Source organism: Rattus norvegicus, chromosome 11 (assembly GCF_036323735.1).
Source record: "Rattus norvegicus strain BN/NHsdMcwi chromosome 11, GRCr8, whole genome shotgun sequence".
Classification (NCBI taxonomy): Eukaryota; Metazoa; Chordata; class Mammalia; order Rodentia; family Muridae; genus Rattus; species Rattus norvegicus.
In genome coordinates, this window is record NC_086029.1 from 86,910,952 (window position 1) to 86,926,995 (window position 16,044).

Here is a 16,044-nt window from a genome sequence, read left to right on the forward strand (position 1 = left end):
AGGGACTAAGCCACTACCTAAAGACTATACATGGACTGACCCTGGACTCTGACCTCATAGGTAGCAATGAATATCCTAGTAAGAGCACCAGTGGAAGGGGAAGCCCTGGGTCCTGCCAAGGCTGGATCCCCAGTGAACGTGATTGTTGGGGGGAGGATGGGGAAGGGAACACCCATAAAGAAGGGGAGGGGGAGGGGCTAGGGGGATGTTGGCCCGGAAACTGGGAAAGGGAATAACACTCGAAATGTAAATAAGAAATACTCAAGTTAATTTAAAAAAAACAAAACTGGTCTTGTAAGTGTTTTCTCTCTTTCCTGCCCTGTCTTCTTGTGACCTCGGACTCCCCAGTACAGTATTACAATGTGGCATCCCCAGTGCAGTGTTACAATGTGGCAAGCACTGCAAGCTCTATTTTCTCCTCATGGCTTCAGGAAAACAGTTAACAGAAGACTTAGCTTCAGACGGAAAACCGAAGCTACAACTCGCATTCTGGATATAGGGCCTAGTTCCCCCAATGCTGTGAGGCAGACCTGCACAGCTGACTGGCCCTTATGGCCGTCACAGTGACTAAGCTTCCACTTCTGATGAACAGATGGACAATCACTAAGAGAGGAATGGTTGTTACAATTGATTGGTTCAGAGCTAGGCGAGGTAACGCAAACCTGTCATTCAGCACTGGGGAGGGTGTGGTAGGAGACCGCACAGAGTTCCACCGCCAGCTTCGCATGCAGAACGAGTCTGAAGCCAGCCTGACGTAAATAGTAATGCATCCCTCACAAACGAATGCCGGGAATTGCTTGTTATAATTATCAAGTTTTTAGAGTTTCATAAAGAGAAATAAATGTAAACTTCGTGGGCCCCTTGTGCCAAAGAAAAGAATGGATCCCTGTCACAGGAAATGCCCCTTTGTCAGAGAAAAACAGTGTACGTTGAAGACCAGAGTTAGGACTCATTGACTCCAAGTCTTGTTGTCAAATGACTACAAATGTCCTCTGGAAAGGTTAGAGGAACTAACTGTGTCTACCTAAAGATGTTGGCCTATCTTTCAAAAAAATCAGTCACAATAGCATACTTACATTAAGCATCTGTGACTTCATCCCCTACACAAAGAGTAATAAATAATTATGGCAAAGTGTAATATTCCAGAGGAATGTAAGAGATCTGAGCTACCATCAGAGACCTAAAATATGTAAGGTCATTGTCACCAGAGTTTTCCCAATCAATTCACTATTGTGACCCTTGTAATAAACAACTAGACCACAGTAGATGAGTGAAGAGTTTGTATGTCAAGTGTGAAGGATCTGAGATATGTTTTCACTTGCTAGGCAGTAAGTTAGTCTGCCATATTTAATGCACTTTGACAGGAAATGTATTATGCCTGAGATCAAGACAAAAATGGCATCTTTTGTTTGTTTGTTTATTTTTACAGGAAGAACAATTGTAAGAATATAACTGTGGTGATTGGAAGGAAAATGGCCTCCTTAGGCCTATAGGGAGTGGCACTATTAGGAGGTTTGATCTTGTTGGAGTAGGTGTGGTTCTGTTGGAGGAAATGTGTCATGGGCGGGTTGGGGGGAGGAGTCTTTTAGGTCTCAGTTGCACAAGCTCGAACCAGTATCAGCATCTTGCTGCCTATGGATGCAGATGAAGAACTCTAAGTTCAAATCTCTGAAAATGTAAGCCAGCACCAATAAAATGATTTTCCTTTATAAGAATTGCTTATAAAAAGAGAGTCACTTATCAGTAATAAAACCCTAATTAAGACAGTAACATTCATCAGTATCCCAACCTTCATTCACAAAAGATAATAGGAAGACACTAAGAAATGTCTTGGTGATAACTATCTGTTTAACAGTGTGTGTTACCAGAGAGAAGTGTCAAGCTTAGGTACCCTAAATCTTTTCTAGCAGGCAGTATATTCCTTGATCTTGGCTTGGCCAAGCAGATTATCTTTCTTATTCTGTACTAGAAATAACTCCATTGTTTCTTTGAGGAAGAAGCCACCTTTGCTTTTCAAGATTGACTATTACTCAAACATCTTTCAAGGTAATAGATTGGGACAATTGAGGGTCCAACAAAATTATGTGGGAGCCTTGGCCACTGAAAAATGACTCTAATAGGAGACATAGTATCATTATTATATTGCAAGAGCCAGCCACGGGTACTTTCTTATGCTCTTCTGTGTTACTGATCTTACTAGGAACAAGTACAGTTAGTTTTTACATAGGCTCTACTCTCTCTTTCTCTCCCACTCTACGTTGTAGCATAATCCTAAGGTATCTTGACCAAGTTGCTGTTGATCTTTCCCACATGTTATAAAACACACAATAGGCTTTTCAGGAGACATTCTGATTGGCCTTTTGTCAGGTCTGTGCTGATTCAACAGAGTAATCAATGCCTGAGTTATGGTAGAAACAGCTGAGCTAATAATAAAGCTCCTGCTACTCACTGCCAATGTAAAAGATTCTTCAACAATTCCTCCCAGCAGTCTAGATTTATCCCTTCAACATCCATCTGCTGGCTTCAGTTTCGTAAGAAATACCATCACATGCAGTTGATTTTCTCACTCTGTGGTGGTTTGAAAACTCTTGGCCCGGGAAGTGGAACTATTAATGGGTGTGACCTTGTAGGGGTAGGTGTGGCCTTGTTGGAGAAAGTGTATTAGGGTGGGAGTCGGTTTTTTTTTTTTTTGGTTCTTTTTTTTCGGAGCTGGGGACCGAACCGAGGGCCTTGCGCTTCCTAGGCAAGCGCTCTACCACTGAGCTAAATCCCCAACCCCGGGAGTCGGTTTTGAGACCTTCCTTCTAACAATGTGGGAGACGGTCTTCTCCTGTTTGTAGTTGGATCAAGATGGAGAACTCTCAGCTCCTCCTTCACCATGCCTGCCTGGACACTGCCATGCTTCCAGGCATGATGATAATGACTGAACCTCTGAACCTGTAAGCTGGCCCCGATTCAATGTTGTCCTTATAAGAGTTGCCTTGGTCATGGTGTCTCTCTCTTCACAGCAGTAACAGCCTAACTAAAGGAGGAGTACCTCATCTTTTTTCTTTGCCCTGTGTTCTTTTGTATCCTGCAATAAAGCATCAGTATAAAGTTTTGCCTCCATTTTCTGATTCAAAGGACTCAGTGTAAGAAGGAGAGACTAGAATGTGGAGGAAGTATTGAAATAGAGTTAGCGAAGATTTTGTATGGCTGCATTAACTCCAGATCACGGAGACTCTCTCAGTGTGGACCTAAGGATTAAGATCAGGCTTCGTCCCGATGATGTGCAGTGCAATTAGAATGCACATGGAGTTCAAGGACAAGGCTCTACATCAATAAAAAGGACTCGGGCATTCATTAGCAAATAAGCTTATATTGCTGGTTCTCTCTGTACAATTCTTATGAGCCTCTCATTTCATTACATCATTCCTGTCAGTAACTCTTCTGTCCTATCAGGAGGGATGGATAAAGGTTAGAGTTGAACTAAGGCTTCTGCAGGGAATTATTGAAAAGCCCATTAGCAGGGAAATTGTCCCTTCTTGATTTCCCATTCTTCCACAGAAGACAAGAACTCCAATCCAAGCCTTATTTTTTTTTATAAAACCTTGTTATTAATGAGGATAGTGCATTTTACAACTGTCCCAGGTGAGCTTAAAAGCAGGTCACAGATTCAGGCATGGTGGTACACACTTTTAATCTGGGCCACACCTTCTGCTGGAGACCTACATAAGAACGTTGGAAGAAGGAAGACTCTCCTTTGCCTGCTTGCTTTGTGAGACTGAGAAACTGCTAGATCCTTGGATTTCTATTCACAGACCATTTTTAGAAAGTTGGACTACAGACTGTATTATAAGTCATCAACAAATTCCCTTACTATATAGAGACTACCCATAAGTTCTGTGACTCTAGAGAACCCTAATATAGAAGTTGGTATGAGAAGTGAGGTGGTTCTAGAGGGGCAGAAGGATAAGGATGAATCTTTTAAGAACCTGGAGTTGTTTTAATAATTCACCAGCACCTTCAACTCCTGAAACCTCTCCAGACACTCTCTCTCCTGGGAGCTCAGAGAATATTGAAGGCCAATGATGGAAACTATATTTCAAACTTAAAGAAGCTAATGCCTTTGATTATCTTGACCCATCAATTGTAACTGGTGGTTAATTAGGTGATCCAGTGTTCAAAGCTTTCTACAAGTTGGGGGAAAAATTGAAATTGGAAAAACGATTTTGCTGGTTTGTTACTCTAAGTATCTCTGGAAAAAAAATGAAGGAAAAGAATGAGCTGTACGGTAAAATTAAACTGCTCCAGATGCAAGTAAACAATCTAAAGGTTTCTAAGTTTGCCCTTGAAGAGACTCTTCTCTCCATCAACCATAGAGCTCGAGTTGCAAGAAAATCCTCATTATAAGGTTGGCTAAATTACAGCAAAAATCCAAGTCTTAGCCTCAGAGGGTGTCAGCAGTTTAAGTAAGGGCATTAATTGGCAAAGAATGGGATTCTCTAACTTGGGATAGGGATGTGTGTGAAGACCCTGTTGAAGCTGAGAATTTCAAATCTTCAGATTCTCAAGGGTTTTCTCCACCTGAAGAAGTAGTACCCTTAGCCCCACCCCTTGAAATAATACTTTTTAACATGAGAAAATTAGTCCCCCAGAGTCTGATAAACCAGCAATGACTTTCTCTGAAGAAAATGCCAGACAAGGCAATACTGATGTTTCTCAAGGCCCACCAATAGACCTATAATCAGACTCAAGGCAAAACAGGCCCCTGGAGGGGAGGTAGAAGTATAGTACATGAGGAAATGCACTACATTGTTAAGGAGCTTAATGAGTTTGCTAACTCACTCAAGCAGAAGTCTAGGAATATGCATAGGAATGGATTTTAAGGGTGTGGGATAATGGTGGAAGGAACATAAATCAGACAGAGTTTATTGCTATACGCCCTCTGACTGGAGATTTGAGGTTTGACATGGAAGCTTGGACAGTTAAAAGAGGTGTCAGAAGTTTGAATGGTTGGTTGAAGCATTTATCAAATGATGCTCTACTGGAAAGGAGTCGGAGATGCCTGATATCCCCTGGCTTAGTGTTGAAGAAGGGATTATAAAGCTCCAGGAAATTTCGATGCTACGTGGATACGTTGTATAAAACCTAATCCTCCACAATGGGAAGGCCCAGAAGATATGCCCTTCATGAATCCTATATGATGCAAACTGGTGAGAGGGGCACCAGCACATTTGAAGAGTTTTGTTCTTGTGCTTTCCCTTGTGCGAGACATTAGGGTTGGAGATGCTGCTGCTCAATTAGATGAATTAAATGCAGTGGGTTTAACTGGGCTCCGAGGTAACAAGGGCCAGGTGGCAGCATTGAATCGCCAGAGACAAGGTGATCGTAGTTGTTCTAATGGACAGCATAGACAAAACAATGTTTATAATGGCATAGCCTGTAATGGCCAGCACAGGAGAGGTGAAATTTATAATGGCATGACTCATTCGGACCTTTGGTACGGGCTAATCAGCCATGGTGTTTCCAGGCACGAAATAGATAGAAAGCCTACTGCATAACTGTTTGATCTGTATAAGCAGAAAAATTCTCAACCAAATGAAAGAAAGGCTGCATTGGAATGTGGTAAAAGGCAGTCTTGGCCAGTGAATCAATTTCCAGACTTTAGCCAGTTTACAGACCAAGAACCCCTTGAATGAAGGAGTGGCCAGGGTTCCCTGAGGAAGGATCTTGATAAGACACCTATAAGTTTTGCTGTTAGCCTTTCTCCAGTTCTTCCCCAGAGGGACCTACAGCCTTTTACAAGGGTAAATGTACACTGGGAGAAGGGAAATAATCAGACTTTCCAGGATCTTTTGGATACTGGTTCTGAATTGACATTGATCCCAGGAGATCCTAAGAAACATCCTCTAGTTAAAGTAGGGGACTATGGAAGACAAGTGATTAATGGACTTTTGACTCACAGTACGTCCAGTAGGTCCCTGAACACATCCTGTGGTCATTTCCCCAGTTTCAGAATGTATAATTGGGATATATATATATACTTAGAAATTGCAGAATTTTCACATTGGTTCTCTGACCTATTGGGCTATTATGGTTGGAAAGGCTAAATGGAAGTCTTTAGAGTTGCCTTTGCAAAAAATAAAATAGTGAGTAAAAAACAGTATCTTATTCCTGGAAGAATTGCAGAATTACTGCACTAAAGATGCAGGGGTGGAGGTTCCTAGCTCTCCTACCTGTCTAGTGCAGAAGACAGATGGATCATGGAGAATGACAGTTGACTATTGAAAACTAAATTAAATAGTAATTCCAATTCCAGCTGCTATACCAGATGTAGTTTTGTTACTTGAGCAAATTAACACACACATCTCTTGGAACCTGGTACGTAGCTTTTGATCTGGCAAATGCCTTTTTCTCAGTACCTGACCATAAGGACCACCAGAAGCAATTTGCTTTCAGTTGGCAAGACCAGCAGTATACCTTTGCAGTTTTGCCTCAAGAATATATTAACTCTCCTACCCTGTGTCATAACTTAGAAGGGATCTTGGTCGTTTGTCTCTTCCACAAAGTATCACATTGGTGCACTATATTGATGGCATGATGCTGATTGGATCAAGTGAGCAGGATGTAGCAACCACTTTGGAGTCATTGGTAACACATATGCATATCAGAGGATGGGAAATAAATCCAACCGAAATTCAAAGGCATCTACATCAGTGAAAATCTTAGGGGTTCAGTGGTGTGGGGCGTGCAGAGATATTCATTTTAAGGGGAAAGATAAGTTATTGAACTGGCCCCTCCCACCACCAAGAAAGAAGCACACTGTTTCGTGGGTCTATTTGGATTCTGGAGACAGCACATTCCTCGCGTGGGTGTGGTACTCAGGCCCATTTACCTGACTCCTGAAGCTGTTAGCTTTGTGTGGAGCCTGGAACAGGAGAAGGCTCTTCAACAAGTCCAGGCTGCTGTGCAGGATACTCTACCACTTAGACCTTATGATCCAGCAGACCTGACGGCGCTTGATGGTCCTTGATCGTGGCAGATAGAGATGCTGTTTGGACCTCTGGCAGGCCCTTGTAGGTAAATCACAGAAGATACCTTTGGGACTTTGGCACAAAGTCATCTGCAGACAACTATTTTCCCTTTGAAAAACAGCTCTTGGCCTGCTATTGAGCCATAGTAAAAACTGAATGTTTGACAACAGGATAGCAAGTTACCAGGTGACCCGAACTGCCCATCATGATCTGGGTGTTATCAGACCCTCCAAGTCATAAAGTAAGACGTGCACAGCAGCAGTCTATTGTCAAATGGAAGTGACATATATGTGATCAGGCCCGAGCAGGTCCTGAAGACACAAGCAAGTTACTTGAGGTTGCTCAAATGCCTATGGTTTCTACTCCTGTTACGATGCCATCTGGTGCCAAGCATGCACCTATAGCCTCATGGGGTGTTCCCTACGATCTGCTGACGGAAGAAGAGAAGACAAGGACCGGGTTTACTACAGTTCTGTACATTATGCAGGCACCAACCAGAATTGGACAGCTGCAACTTTGAGGACAACCCTGAAAGATATAGGCGAAGGAAAATCTTCACAGTGGGTAGAAATTTGGGCATAACACACCGTATTACAATTTGTTTGGGAGAAGAAATGGGCAGATGTGGTTTTTCACTGATTCATGGGCTGTAGCTAATGGATTGGCGGGATGGTCAGGGACTTGGAAAGATCATGATTGGAAAATTGATGAGAAAGACGTCGGGGGAAGAAGTTCGTGGATAGATCTCTCCAAATGGGCGAACGATATGAAGATATTTACATACCATTTAAATGCTCACCGAAAAGTGACCTCAGAGGAGGAGTTCAATAATCAAGTAGATAAGATGAACTATTCTGTAGACAGCCAGCCTCTTTCCCCAGCCATCCCTGTCATTGCTCAATGGGCACATGAACAAAGAGGCCATGGTGACCGAGATGGAGGTTACCCTTGGGCTCAACAACATGGACTTCCATTCACCAAGGCTGACCTGGCTACAGCTGCTGCTGAAGGTCAGATCTGCTAACAGCAGAGACAACACTGAGCCTCAGATATGGAACCATTCCTTGAGGTGACTAGTCAGCAACCTGGTGGCAGGTAGACTACATTGGACCACTTCCTCCATGGAAAGGACAATGTTTTGTTCTTACTGGAGTAGATAATTATTCTGGTTATGGATTTGCCTTTCCTGCACATTATGCTTCTGCCAAAACCACTATCCATGGACTTACAGAGTGCATTATCCATTGTCATAATATTCCACATAGTATTGTTTCTGACCAAGGAACTCATTTCACAGCCAGAGAAGTACGACAGATGGCCCACAATCATGGAATCCACTGGTCTTACCATGTTTCCCATCATCCTGAAGCAGCTGGTCTCCTAGAAAGGTGGACTGGCCTTTTGAAGACCATTACAGAATCAATTAGGTGGCAGCAGCATGGAAGGCTGGGGCAGAGATCTTCAGAAGGCAGTATATACTTTGAATCAGCATCTGATATATGGTATAGTTTCCTCTCATAGACAGCATCCATGGGTTCAGGAATCAAGGGGTGGAAAAGGGAATAGTTCCACTCACTATCACTCCTAGTGACTCTCTAGGAAATTCTGCTGCTCTAGAAGTTTTGGTTCCAGAGGAGGGAGTGCTCCTACCAGGAGCCACAACAAACATTCCATTGAACTGGAAGCTCAGGCTTCCCCTTGGTCATTTTGGGCTTCTAATGTCCTTAAACCACAGGCTAAGGAATAACAGTGTTAGGAGGGGTGATAGATCCAGATAACCATGGTGAAATTTGATTGCCTCTCCACAATGGAGGTAAAAAGGATTATGTCTGGAGTGCAGGAGATCCCTTAGGGCATCTCTTAGTGCTACCATGACCTGTGATTAAAGTCAAAGGGAAACTACAACAGCCTAATCCAAGCACAATGGAAAAGGACACAGACCCATCAGGAATGAAAGTATGTGACGGGGTCCAGCCTCGACACAGGGTGGGAGAGCTCAACTGGAAGCAGAGATATCTGGAAGGCACATAATAAATATACTACTCTTTGGGTACAGACTGACAGGCAATTTCAAGGCTTAAAGTTACTCTCTCTTCTCCCCCCCACCCCCTCCTGCTCACTCTCCTGCAGTTTGAGACTACACACGCTCTGCATTCTCTTGCGCACTGTACTCTGCTTTTCTCCTTTGCACTTTCCTTTTTCTCGAACTCCCACACTCATGTACCCCTCTGTTCATTATCCTTTTATTCTCACACACACTCTTCATACACACCTCACATTCTCTCTTCACTCACTCTTCACATGCTCTCTCTCTCTCTCTCTCTCTCTCTCACACACACACACACACAACTCATATATACCTCATTCTCTCTCCCCTCACTCTCCACTTGTTCTTTACATGCTCACCCATGCTCACCCATGCTCACCCATGCTCACCCATGCTCACCCGTGCTCACCCATGCTCTCTTACTTGCTCCCTCATTCATTCCTTCACTCATTCTCTCATTCGCTCTCTTTCTCTTGCCTCAGTGTTTTATTGATAATCCAAAAGCAGGTAGAAAAAGACATTGTATAATCGTTGCCAAATCAAATTCAAAAAAATAACCACATCCCACAAAGAATTAAGAATTCCAACTGTTCCCCAAAGTTTCAAACTTCCCTGATTCCCAGACTTGTGGCCAAAATAATAATAATTGCAAACTTACCATTATTTAAACTTTATCTTTTGACTTATTATACTTCAGAGCTTAAAGCTCCGAGGTCAGCTACTTGCATTTTCCTGTGAAGTTCTAATGATAAATGACATGGGCAAAGCGGCCAGGCAGTGGCCAGAAAGAATCGTTAACCCTTGACTCAGTAGTTCTGCTAGCTTTCTATTCCTTTACAATGCACAGAATGACTGGTAAGAGACTCAGTATTTTGACTTTGTTTTACTAGTATATAACTTTATGTATTCCACACTTTCTTATCCAGAAACCACTCTCAAATGTTGTGCAAAACTTATTTTCTAACTTCAATAACTTTTTTTCTTTTTTGGGGGCGGTCCCAATGTTGACTCTAATTCATTTTCTATTAATTTCTTCAAAGTTTCTTGGCAAGTCAAGCATTAATCTGGAATTACCATTGTGCAGTTATTACATTGTTTCCAAGATAAGAACAGACAGCACGCACCTGGGCTATTAGGGCTGTGCTGTGTCCCTATGCCTCAATTTCCAATTGTTTAAGAATCATTACATCCAGGAACATATAGTTTCACAGAATTCACCAGAGTAGAAGGAGAAAGAAGTATAAAAGTCAGATATAATAGAATAATTATGCACACCACCAACTGAAAGGCAGTCATGCACAAATGAAATCTATGCAGCCATTGTCCAGGGCTAAGGTTAGGAGAAATGGGAACAGTTTTTACAAAGATCTGCTGTGGGCTACTGAGATGTCTCCATCTCGGACTACTGCTGGCAGCCTCTTATTTCAAGTGGCGGGTCCCCTGGATGGATGTATCTCCTGCTTCTCAGGGTCCCAGATGTCACCTTTTATTTTTTTTTTTTTTTTTTTACTTTTAACAAGGGGCTGAGGTGGGTTTCTGAGGTGTCTCCATTCGGGCCTACTGCTGGTAGTCCCTGTCCTTGTATACTGTCCCCAGCAGGTATGGATCACTCCTCTGGGGAAAGCACCAAGACTAGCTGAGGTGCTTGCAGAGGGTAGAGGGAATACAGAATGGGTAGTAGAGGTTAAAGATACCAGCTAAGGCCATGTAACCAGTTGCAGAGATAAGGATTAGAAAGTAATATGAATGCTTCTGTTTTATTTTTGTAAGAACACATTTGTCTTCCAATTTCTTTGGCATCGATTGGTATTTAAGTTGAGATACTAATAGAATGTTCCTAAGGGACATTGCCCCGTTGTAAATTTACTAACGAGCTTGTGATTATGTAAAGAATAGTTATATCATGCTAGGCATATTCATGACCTTGTTATTATTTCATGTGGCCATAGGATTTTATTTGTGTCAAGTTGACACGAGGTGGATTGTACTGGATTCCTGGTTGTCAACGTGACGACATAGGGAATGAACTATAATCCAGAATTGAAAGTTTCACCTGTGATCCGGATCTTGGGGTGGGAGATACAAGTTTCTGACCTGGATCTTGGCATGGAGCTCTTGAGGCATAGTGGCTATGAATCCCAGGAGACTAAGGCAAGGAGATCTCTGAGTTCAAGGTCATCTGGGACAAAGCAAGTCCCAGATCCAGGCATGGTGGTACACACCTTTAATCTGGGCCACACCTTCTGCTGGAGACCTACATAAGGATATTGGAAGAAGGAAGACTCTTCTTTGCCTGCTTGACATGTGGGACTGAGCAACTGCTAGATACTTGGACTTCCATTCATAGCTGCTGCTGACCATTGTTGGGAAGTTGGACTACAGACTATATTGTAAGTCATTCACAAATTCCCTTACTAACCATAATTTCTGTGACTCAAGAGAACCATGACTAATACAGCAACTTTTCAAACTAATATGGAATCTAGTTAGAACTGTATGTTTCATATATATTTTTGGTGGGGTAAATATAAACTAACAGATAATAGTTCTCCCCTACCACAAACCTAACTTGCTGGTAGTTATGTTTTCAGGGTTGAACAGGTACTAAGGAATTGTGTGTGTGTGTGTGTGTGTGTGTGTGTGTGTGTGTGTGTGTGTGTGCATGTATGATGTATGCATATATAGATATATGTATACATATATAACCATATATATTAAGTGATGCATTCTTAGCATTCTTAGATACTACTGCCTATATTCCTATGTTTAATTTCATGCTCACATGAGATATCTTTTCTTGGTATGAAAGGGATGCACGACAGAGACGAAAGTGTCTCATGCGAAAGAAGCTGCAGGCTAAAAGATTGATCTGGGGAATTTCATATCAAATTTGGACAACTTCAGTATAGAGGCCCATCAGAGGGGGAGAAAGAGAAAGAGAGAAAGAGAGAAAGAGAGACACAGAGACACACAGACAGAGGTGTACAGAGAAGGACACACAGAGAGAGCTCGATAGGCAGAAAAAGACATAAAAAGATGCAGAAAGAGGCAGACAGAGGAATAGAAATAAAGAAGGATAAATAGATGATAGAAAGACAAATGGTGATAGATAGATAGATAGATAGATAGATAGATAGATAGATAGATGATAGAATAGTTACTTTTCTACTAGCTATGAGAAAATACCTGACACAGACACCTAAGCAAAGGCAGATCAATATCATCTTATGGTGTTAGGGCCTTGGAGAGGAAGACAAGGTTGTAGCAGTTCTGCTTATAGTGGCTGGATTGTACAGTAGCTGCCCCATTCCATTTTGGCAGAAGCAGAATGTAGGATCAGGAGTGGGGCAGGTAATGATTCCCCATAGGTCTAAACACAGTAACACACTTACACCACCAAACCTCCCCAGCTTAAAGTTTTCCAACCTCCCGAAGCAGAGGCACCAGCTGGAGACCAGGCTTTCAACCAGAGAGGCCTGTGAGAAGGCATTTCACATTCAAGCAGGAAAGGAAATTATTTTGCTTGCCCAAACTGGGGCATCCAAGTGTGTTAGAGAAATCTTTACTCATATTGACAGTAGCTCCAATATGAGACAGGGAATGAACAAAGATGTGTGGATGGGAGCTGGGGTGAGGCAAGAGCAATGCATAGCAATGTCAGTCAGGTGGGTGTCTGCTCAGTCTTGTCCTGTAGGGTCCTGTGCTTCCAGAGCTTGAAGACGTCTAAGTTCTCAACATGAGATGGACTATCTATCTACCATCTATCTATCAATCATCTATCTATCATCTATTATCTATCATCTATCTATCAATCGATCTATTTATCATCTATCTATCTATCTATCATCTATTATCTATCATCTATCTATCATCTATGTTTCTATGTTTCTATCTATCATCTATGTTTCTATGTTTCTATCTATCATCTATGTTTCTATGTTTCTATCTATCTATACGAAAACATCTGTATTTCTGTAGTTGACATACCTACCAGTCATCAAGTCACATCAGGCTACCCTCTACCTCACTCACTCAATGCCATTGATTCCAGCCATACCAGAGGCCTTTTTCCTTTTTTTTTTTTTTGGGCTCTGCATTGGAATGGCTCAGATCTGCATGGTTTTGAAAGCATCCATCCCTCTCCTTTCCTTGGAACGGTACTGCTCTGTGTGGAATAGTTGGAGACTTACTCCCTTCAATGAGTGAGCTCTGAGTGCTGCACACAGAGGACCTCAGATCCATTCATTTAATCATTACCTGTTTCTGAGGGACAAATGAGGTCAACCATTCCAGTGGTTGAGAAAGATTTAGTTATATATTAGCCAATGTAGATGATGCTTCAGTCTTATATGGACTTTCAATAAAGAAAGGCACTGGAAAAACCCAAACCATACTCAGGTACTTGATTTAGAGTCAGGATAGGAGATCTTCAAGAAAACCTTGCAATTCAGTGGCATTTGGGTGACAGGTTATGAGTGGGGTGATGACTTTAGTCTAGAGGAATTGATAAGAATTTTGGCTGAGGAAGTAATACTTTTTCTGAAGCTTAAAATGCACAGTTGGGACACAGTGAGAAAAGTGAACGGAAAGGCAGAGTGCTTCCGCACAGGTGCAAATGTCCTGTGGCAGAAAGAGGCTTGGACATTTTGAAGAACTGGAAGAGGCATCTGTAGTTGAGTGACCAGCAAAGAAAGATAGGCATGGACAAGCCAGAGAAGCGGGCAAAGACTGTGATACAAGACCTTCTATATCAGCTTGGGCCAACTTCATAATAGCAATAGAAAAAATGTCAGAAGGATTTCAGTAAGACAATTATGGACAAGCAGGTACATTTCCCAAAGATTGTTTCACTGACTTTAAAAGTGTCTTGATGGGAGGCACAGTGGGTGGGAGGAGTCTTGCTAGTGAGGGTGTTTTAGCTGTACCAAGGTAATGTGTTCTCTTTCTAGTTCTGAAGAGAAAGCAGCAGGGACTTGGGAGATTCAGGGACTTAGAAGGCATAACAGAAAGTGCTGTGACACTAGAGAAGGAGTAATGGGAAGACTAATGTGGTTATGAAATGAGGAAAGAAACTTAGAGGCAAGCATGAGGTTCAGTTTCAATACTACAGAGAAACTTATGAAAAACCCAGGTAGTAAAGCCTTCTGGGATATGTAGTTTTGTTATTCAAAATGTAGGTAAGATAAGAAGGATGAACTCTGGCTGGTGGTAGAATTAACAGCACCATCTCTCAAAAGTAGGCTGAAGAGTGTTCTCAAAGGGGAACAGAATCTTCATTGCCTGAGGAAGTGCTGGTTTTGAAGGCCAGAGAAGAAGGAACTGAGAAATGGTCACCAGTAACATAGGAGAGAACCAGGGAGTTTTCCCTACTTAAGCATCTACTCAGCAGTGGAGACAACCAGGGAAGGGAGAAGCTGCTGTTTTTAACAGCGGTAAGGGTTTAGAAAATCCTGCTTCAGGAAGTTGCGAAGGAAACAGGAAGGTAAAGTTAACATACACTGAAGGGGTTAGGAGTACAATGTAGGGAGAAAATCTGGCCTTAATGTCACAAGCTCCTTAAAAACACAGAGGAAGGGAGAAGCGGTCTCCATCTGTTATGTGAGTCCAGCATTAACCTGTTAACCAAAGTGGATAGTGAATTAATATAGAAATCCCCAATAAAATGCAAACAAATTGGACTCAGCAATCACATATAAAGACTATCAAATACCATGGCCAAGGTGTGCTAAATATATACAATTCAAAGTAATACTATTTTCAATAAAGAGGTACTTTAATCTTACGATCCTTAATATATGAAAGGAAAGAATTTGTAAAAGTCTGATATCCTTCCAAAATGAAAACACAAAGGTAGGAATTGAACTCCCTCAATAAAAAGATGGTATCTGCAAAGAAATAGAAAGAAAACAATCAACTAAAACAAAACATGCAAGCAGAACAAAAACATAAACCAACAAGAATAGCAGCAGCAGCAGCAGCAGCAGCAGCAGCAGCAGCAACCTGAGAAAGCAGACTGCCTAAGGCCCTTGCCGAACACTTCCATTCAACATTGTAGTGGAGGTGCTACCTAAGTGATCTTGACACTTCGGAGCCTCCTATATTGGAAAGGAGGTCCCTTATCGTAGACATTCATTCCCCATCTCTGTGCTTGACCTAACGCCTCTGTGACTAACAGGTAGCTTGTTTAGAAATTCACTAAGAGGCTACTAGTGTCCACCACAGCTGGTTGGTGTGAAACTTGGTGTGTGGAAAAGGCTGGGTTGGAACTAATTTACAGAGACTGTCCCCCTGTGCCCTTCGAATCCTGGGAGTAAAGGCATGTGCCATCAGACCAATCGTGTTTACACTGTCGATGTTCCACTTTAAGTACTTTTCAAATCGTATCTCATCTTACAATTAAGGCTGTGATAATTATCACAGATACTTTCTGCCCGGGTGCTTTTGCATCGAAACTGTGAGGACTTGCCACGTGCTGCCGTCAGGGATGTGACTGACTCTCTAACTTTATAACACGCTGAGCACTTTTACTCCTGCTCTCCTTCGTAAGGAATTCCCTTCACGGTTCCTTGTACCGAGCATCTCAGGGTCATGCACCTAGTTAGCTTTTATGTATCTGGGAAAGTGGTTTTCCTCTCTACTTATAGAATGTAGCTTGAGATTTACTTTCCTTTACTTTGTCAATGTTGACAGGAGAAAATATGTGTGAGTTTACATTAGGCTCAGGAAAAGAAACATTTGCATGACAAAAATCTGAAAATCTGAAGAGAATGCATCTGTTTAGAAGTGAATCGTCACAGTCAAATTAGTTTGCCACTTTCAAGACCATGTTCACAGGCTTTGGTGTATTTCAGTGGTAGAGTGGCTAGTTACTTAGTCCTAGATTCTTATCTTCAACAATTCATACACACATACATGTACACACACACATCCGCACATACACACGCATACACACACATACATGCACACTCACAAACATGCACG

General features: G+C 42.1%; 1 pseudogene; it reads left to right on the forward strand.

Annotated features, from left to right (window-relative positions):
- Positions 1-551: 551 nt before the first annotated feature.
- LOC102557186 (uncharacterized) lies at positions 552-14,098 on the forward strand (annotated as a pseudogene).
- The last annotated feature ends 1,946 nt before the right edge of the window (positions 14,099-16,044 follow it).